We start from the raw sequence: 6,741 nt of genomic DNA, 5'->3' as shown, positions 1-6,741 counted from the left end.
GGGACTCCCCCTCCCTACTGCGCTCTGGTGGGGAAGCTGGTCCTGATTTCCAACTGCTGCTCAGGGAGTCCCCGCTGGCCCCTTCCTCCTGGGGTTTTCCCCCTGGAGCCCCCCTTGCCCTGGCCATCGGCGCTCCCTTCTGTGAATCTTCCGATTCGCTGGAGAGGCTCGTGGAATGACTCTGGCCGCTGTCACTGCCCCCACCCCACTCGGATTCCTCCTCCTCGCTCTCCATTTGCTCCCCCTCCTGTGTCTCTGCTCCTGAACCCCTGACAACATCTTTTTAAAAAGTGCTCAACCTAAGTCAGGGGAATGACAGTCTCTTGGGAAGAGCCTATTGAGGAAAACACGGCTCAGGCAGGAGAAGTTGCTTTTTTATCCAGCACATCTCATGTTGCCCGACAAAATGTTTTAATGTTTTAAACAGCACATCCCTGACAAAATCCCTAAATAAAGATGCAGGCAGTGAAAATAAAAGAAAAAAATACAGTAATGAATCAAACATTAAAAGCTTCCCTAAACAGGGCTGCTTTCAGATGTCTTCTAAAAGTCTGGTAGTTCTTGTTCTCTTTGATATCTGGTGGGAGGGCGTTCCACAGGGAGGGCGCCACTACTGAGAAGGCCCTCTGCCTGGTTCCCTGTAACTTGGCTTCTCACAGTGAGGGGACCGCCAGAAGGCCCTCGGAGCTGGACCTCAGTGTCTGGGCAGAACAATGGGGGTGGAGACACTCCTTCAGGTATACTGGGCCTTTGAGGCCATTTAGGGCTTTAAAGGTCAGCACCAACACTTTGAATTGTGCTCGGAAACGTACTGGGAGCCAATGTTGGTCTTTCAAGACCGGTGTTATGTGGTCTCAGTGGCCACTCCCAGTCAATGAGCTTTGTGGCCAAGTGGAGATTTGAACGCTGGTCTCCCAGCACTCTAACCATTGCACCATGTTGCTACCCTGAACCAGTTTAAATGGCTCCACCTGGAGCCACCGTATGACATCACGCACAGACCCGGCTGACTTCAACCACAGATGTTGGGAGCTTGGAGCACAGGGCTGATTCATCCATCAAGGAATGTCGACTGCCTTCCTCCAGGCATGTGGCTACCAGCCCTTCTTGACACCTTGAGAGTCTGAAGGAGTTCTGCTCATTCCACTGGGGCGCGACTGCGCTAGGCAGGAGCGGGTTAGGATATGCTTTTCCCAAATGACTGGGTCAACCGTGCATTTTTACGAAACGCAATCTCATGGTTTGTGCATTCTTTTTCACCCTGGTCATTTCCTAGTCTTCATTCAAGCGTTACTCTAGGAAGGAAGGAAGCAGGACTGAATTTTGCAGAATCAGTGGCCTCTGAACCTGTGCCAGTCACTTCCACGGAAAGGCAACACCGTCTTGTCTTGTTTACCCTGAGCTTTTGTTTTCCATTTTTTCCGGGAATGGCTTCACAAGGTTAGTCCAAACAGACACACAAGCAGTTGACATTACTGCTTCAACTCTATATTCATCAGGGAGCAATCCCAAGAGACCACACAGTTATTCTGGACTTGTGCAATGCTGCTGTGTCATTGTGACCTTTATGGATTTCATATTTCAGGAACTCTGCCTGTAGAAAGTTCTAATCAAAACTGATAGCATTCAAAGAGCACATTTTCGTTGCTGAAAGCAGTTTGGCAGAACAGATTTATTTATCCTGTTTTATTATTGCAAATATTTTTATGTCACACATCATTTTATGTAGAATTCCAGGGCAGTGCTCAATCAGTTGGATTAATTATAAAAGGCAACATATTATCCCCATTAGGGGCTATGCAGCCCCATAACAAGTGAAACAACCTGTTCTGGAGGTAAACAAATTGCCTCCAAAGCGAAGTGGGCCTGATCCAAAATGGTCCAAAGTAAAGCAACTAGTCCCCAACACTTTGGACCCACTTAAAAGGGGTTCCCTCCCACCTTAAGTGCACAATTTGATAGATTAAATTCTCCTGTGGCAAACTCTCCCTAAATGGCAAATTCCAGGAGGAGGAAGGTGGTTTCATTTTGTGACTGACAGCTGTAGCTTCCAACCAGGGAATGACTTTAGCAGGGCTCCCCCCACCCCTGTTCTAGGCAATGTGATGCCCTGCATACAATGTTGGACAACAAGCCCTATCATCCCAGGCTAATTGCCACGCTAGCTGGGGCTCATGGGAGTTGTAGTCCAACTGCGCCCAGAGGGCGGCACACCATTTCTCTCTGCTCTTGGCCATTACTAGCTGCAGCCGGAGCCCACTGTTGCATGAACCAAACTTACTGCATCAACAGCTGCAAAGGGAGGCAAGTGGCAGTGATGAGCCAGCACATTAGCATACAGTTATGAGTTTGTGGGTGCCCAACTCCCTTAAATTCCTGGATCGAGCTAGTGTTAGAATTTAATTACGGCTTGTGTTGGAACGGTGCTGGACCCAATGTGTATTAAGGTGTGTGTGTTGGATACTTTTGATCTGCTGGAATTGGCGTGTGTTAAGAGGTAATTAAGCCAGGCAAACTTCCTAAAGTATCAGACCATGATAATCCCAGGCAACCAACATGAGCTAAGAGTTAATTGAGTCAAATTTCCTTTGAGGCAATAGCCTGGGGTAATGAGCCGTTAGCACAACACAGGATCAGAGGAGCCATGTGAGATGCGAATGAAAGGGTGAATGAATAGGCCCTGCCTCTGCAGATAAAAAGAGCTAAGCTCTAAGTACAGGGCGTTATGTGACCTAGGAAGTCGAGATACAGAGCAAGGATCTTGCTGCGTCTATGGGAGAAGCTGGCATACGAAAGATGTGTGGCTCTGTTGTCCGTGAAGTTAACTCTTTAGTCAAGGAAACTACAAGGTGTGACTGGAAAGTTCAGTGAATGGTCACAGAAAATGGACAGCGAGAAATATTTGAACGTACATACCTTAAAAGGTAAAGGGACCCCTGACCATTAGGTCCAATCATGGCCAACTCTGGGGTTGTGGCGCTCATCTCGCTTTACTGGCCAAGGGAGCTGGTGTACAGCTTACGGGTCATGTGGCCAGCATGACTAAGCTGCTTCTGGCGAAACCAGAGCAGTGCACGGAACGTCGTTTACCTTCCCGCCCAAGCGGTACCTATTTATCTACTTGCACTTTGACGTGCTTTTGAACTGCTAGGTTGCGCGCGGATTCGAACGTCCAACCTTCTGATCGGCAAGTCCTAGGCTCTGTGGCTTAACCCACAGCACCACCCGTGCCCCTGTACATACCTTACAGGCCTTCAAAGTAGGCCCCCTCTGATACAATGCACCGTTGACAACATTCATAGAACTGTTGGAAACTTCTGGAGAAGTCCTCTTTTATTACTGCTTTCAGTTCCCTCATCACAGCAGCTTGGGCGTGTGAAATGTTGGGAAATCTGCGCCCTTTCAGTGCAGATTTCAATTTTGGAAAAAGAAAGAAATCCAGTGGGGCCAGATCAGGAGAATAAGGAGGGTGGGACAACTCAGTAACCTCAGTAATGATTTCACGTGGAAGATGCAATTCTTCCGCCATCATTTGGGCAGACAAATGACAATCCTGCATCAATAACTGTTGACGTTTGCAGCTGTTTTGCTCGTCGACGGTCTGCTGGACTGAGGTTCATCTTCGATGGTTTGCCGCCCTTCACAGAAACGCTTCAACCACTCGTACACTGTCTTTTGACTTACAGCTTCAACTCCGTACACAATTGTGAGCATTTCGTGGGTTTCCGGGGCGGATTGTTATGTTCAAATATTTTTCGCTGTCCGATTTCTGTGACCGTTCACCAAACTTTCCGGTCACACCTTGTAGATACAACTCAGCAACACTTCCCAGCAGTTCTTGCCTCTATGGAGCAGTTGCTAGGACTTTAAAGTTGCTGCTTTCCACCCTTTCCAAGACTCCTCCTCTCCTGGATGTTTCCAAAACTGCGCCTGCGCACTTCTGAGCTCTGTTCTGCCCTCATTATTCTGTGCATTCTTGGAGACCAGTGGGGAGGGGAGTTTGTTGCAGCAGGGGAAGAAGACCCCCCCCCCAGATTCTTCAACAGTCTCTTGAACCCCCTCCTCTGCTTCAGCCTTGGAGTCTGAACTGCTCCCTGTCACAGGTTCCTCCTGCTCACTAAGCCCTGTTGTCCCTTCACATCCAGACCTCTTCCCAATCTTCCCCCTCTGACCTCTTCTCATTGTCCCACCACCAATCCCCTGGCTCTGAGCCTTCCTCCTCTGGCATCTACCTTGGAGAGGGGGGTTTCCCCAGCTAGCGCTTCGAACCACTACTCTTCATCCATCCAGTTCCAGAGGAGCTGGAACTTCTTGAGTAGTTGATGCTTCATTACAGACTCAGGCTATATTTATGTGTAAATAAGCCATATATTATAAGGACACCATAGTCTCTGTTGTGTCTGTTTCCAAAAGGCAACAGGAACGGCTCCGGCCCAGTATACCTGAAGGAGCGTCTCCACCCCAACCTCCATCGTTCAGCCCAGACACTGAGGTCCAGCTTTGAGGGTTTTCTGGCAGTTCCCTCACTGCAAGAAGTGAGGTTACAGTAGGCATAGTCAAACTCGGCCCTCCAGATATTTTGAGACTACAATTCACATCATCCCTGACCACTGGTCCTGTTAGCTAGGAATGATTGGAGTTGTAGTCCCAAAACATCTGGAGGGCCGAGGTTGCCTGTGCCTGAGTTACAGGGAACCAGGCAGAGGGCCTTCTCGGTAGTGGTGCCCGCCCTGTGGAACACCCTTCCGTCAGATGTCAAGGAGATTGTAATGGGATGTGGGGTTGCTTGTGCGTAAGCCGCAAACTGCTCCAAGCTGAGTAGTTTGGTCAAACTTTTCCCCGGTTGGACAGCCCTTTCCTCCGTGACTGTCTCAATCACTGGCAGAATCCGTCAGTGGGCGTTTCCTGAACTTTTTCCAACATAAAAGCTCTTTGACCCCAAGTCTCCGCCTAGCCTCCCTGCGCGGAAGCTTTCTGCGCAGAGTGGGCCTCCCAAGCGGAGGATCTGTGCTCTCCCCGCTGGTCTCGCTGGAACAGTCTTGGAGCCCTCCCTCCGAAGCTCCCTCAACCTCCCCTTTCTTCCTAGCGTAACGCCTATCTCCTTCCCCAGCGGAAGTGAGCTCTCTCTCCCTACTGGGTCCTTCTCCTGCATCGCTGCTGCGCCTTACCTCCTCTCCTGTCTCCGATGGCAGTTCCCTGACAGAGATAAACAACTATCTGAATTTTAGAAGACATCTGAAGGCAGTTCTGTTTAGGGAAGCTTTTAATGTTCGATGTTTTATTGCTTATCATCATCATCATCATCATTAATTCTGTTGGGAGCCACCCAGAGTGGCTGGGGAAACCCAGCCAGATGAGCGGGATATGAATATTATTATTGTTATTACTCCTGGTACCTCACACCACTTGGAACGGTTTGGTGTGTAACAATACTGTAAGCACACCTGGCAGAGATGTTGGGTTATGCAGTAGGAGTTGGAGGAAGTAACAGAATTCCCATAGCTCTACCTAGCAATGGTCTTCCCCACCCATCTGCTGGTGTTGCCTTCACCTCTGTCCCCCAACACACACATATGCAGCTTTTGAAAGTAGAAAAAATATTTTATTGACAAATTAGGAAAAGACCCTTCCCCATCCTGTTTTCTTGCCACAGGATGAGCAGAGGGTCTACTAGTACTTTTCAAGTATTGGTCCCACAGAAGCAGAGAAGGAACATCTGGCAAGACGACTGCAAGGGGAGGAGGGGGTTGGGAAGAGAAGGATCTGAGATCTCCCTACTGGGTGTTTTCGTGGGTTGTATTTTTTTTTTAGGGGTGTCAGTGGTGGAACCCGGGAATGCAAGGGTTAATACCAACAAGAGCGAAGGGGAAGCTGCCTTATACAAAGCCAGGCCATTGGTCCATTTAGCTGAGTATCGCCTCCACAGATTGGCAGCCGTTTCAGTCTTTCTCAGCCCTGCCCAAAAATATCAGGGATTGAACCCTGATATTTTTCAAGTGGTGCATTTCACAGGAGGAGGTTTTCGAGACAAAGTTGCGTGTGACTCCCTCTTTCTTCCCAGTTGGCAATCTCTTTTGTAAGCTGGGCAGGAAGGAGGGTCGGTCCTCACAGGCGAGATCTGATAGCCAGGAGGACCACTAAGCAAGCCAGCAAGCCACACCTCATCCTTCCCTCCCTTAATCATCTCACTGCCCTGACTAATCATCTCCACCTCCACAACTTCCTCTAAAGACAATAACCCGCCTGGGAATTTCTGGTATTTCAGTCCCTTAAAATGCACACGGTATTCCTCTTTCTCGGGCTCAAACTTTCAGAAAATCCCCTTGTTCGCCCCCTCCCAACTTCCTTGCGTCACCTTCTTCCCTACGTTAACACTGCACTTCCTGAAATTCGTTTGCCAAGAAACCTGGCAATTGGGGCCGCGCATCCCGTTTTGCCGCCTGAGGCGAAATGGGAAGGTAGCCCCACTTCCCGAGCCGTCGTGCTGCCTCGCTGCTGCTGGTTGGGCACTGGCGAAATCGGCAAAATCTCACACACTCTCCCTGGAAACCGCTGCTGCTGCTTCTTCCCCACCAAGGTGGAGGGGGCAGGATCAGGGGTGGGTTTTGGCCTTTCAGATTCCAGCGGTGCCCTGTAAGAGGCCAAAATTCGGTGCCCATCTGCCTCTCACCTTCTGTTGTGCTCAATTCATTTTGTCATGGTTGCGGCGCCCCCTAGACTTCCAGCCCAGTGCGGAGGAAC

General features: G+C 49.6%; 1 protein-coding gene across 1 annotated transcript in view; it reads right to left on the bottom strand.

Annotated features, from left to right (window-relative positions):
* Positions 1–5,580: 5,580 nt before the first annotated feature.
* BCL3 (BCL3 transcription coactivator) overlaps positions 5,581–6,741 on the bottom strand; it is a 35,851-nt gene continuing 34,690 nt past the window's right edge. The window contains 1 exon segment of the mRNA XM_083753856.1: positions 5,581–6,741. This exon segment is cut by the window's right edge and continues 1,395 nt beyond it. The gene's annotated coding sequence lies outside the window, so the exon portion shown is untranslated.

This window comes from Podarcis gaigeae (assembly GCF_964106915.1).
Source record: "Podarcis gaigeae genome assembly, chromosome: 8".
Taxonomy (NCBI): domain Eukaryota; kingdom Metazoa; phylum Chordata; class Lepidosauria; order Squamata; family Lacertidae; genus Podarcis; species Podarcis gaigeae.
Note: the sequence above shows the minus strand (reverse complement) of the source record. Positions and strands in the feature narration are given on the sequence as shown.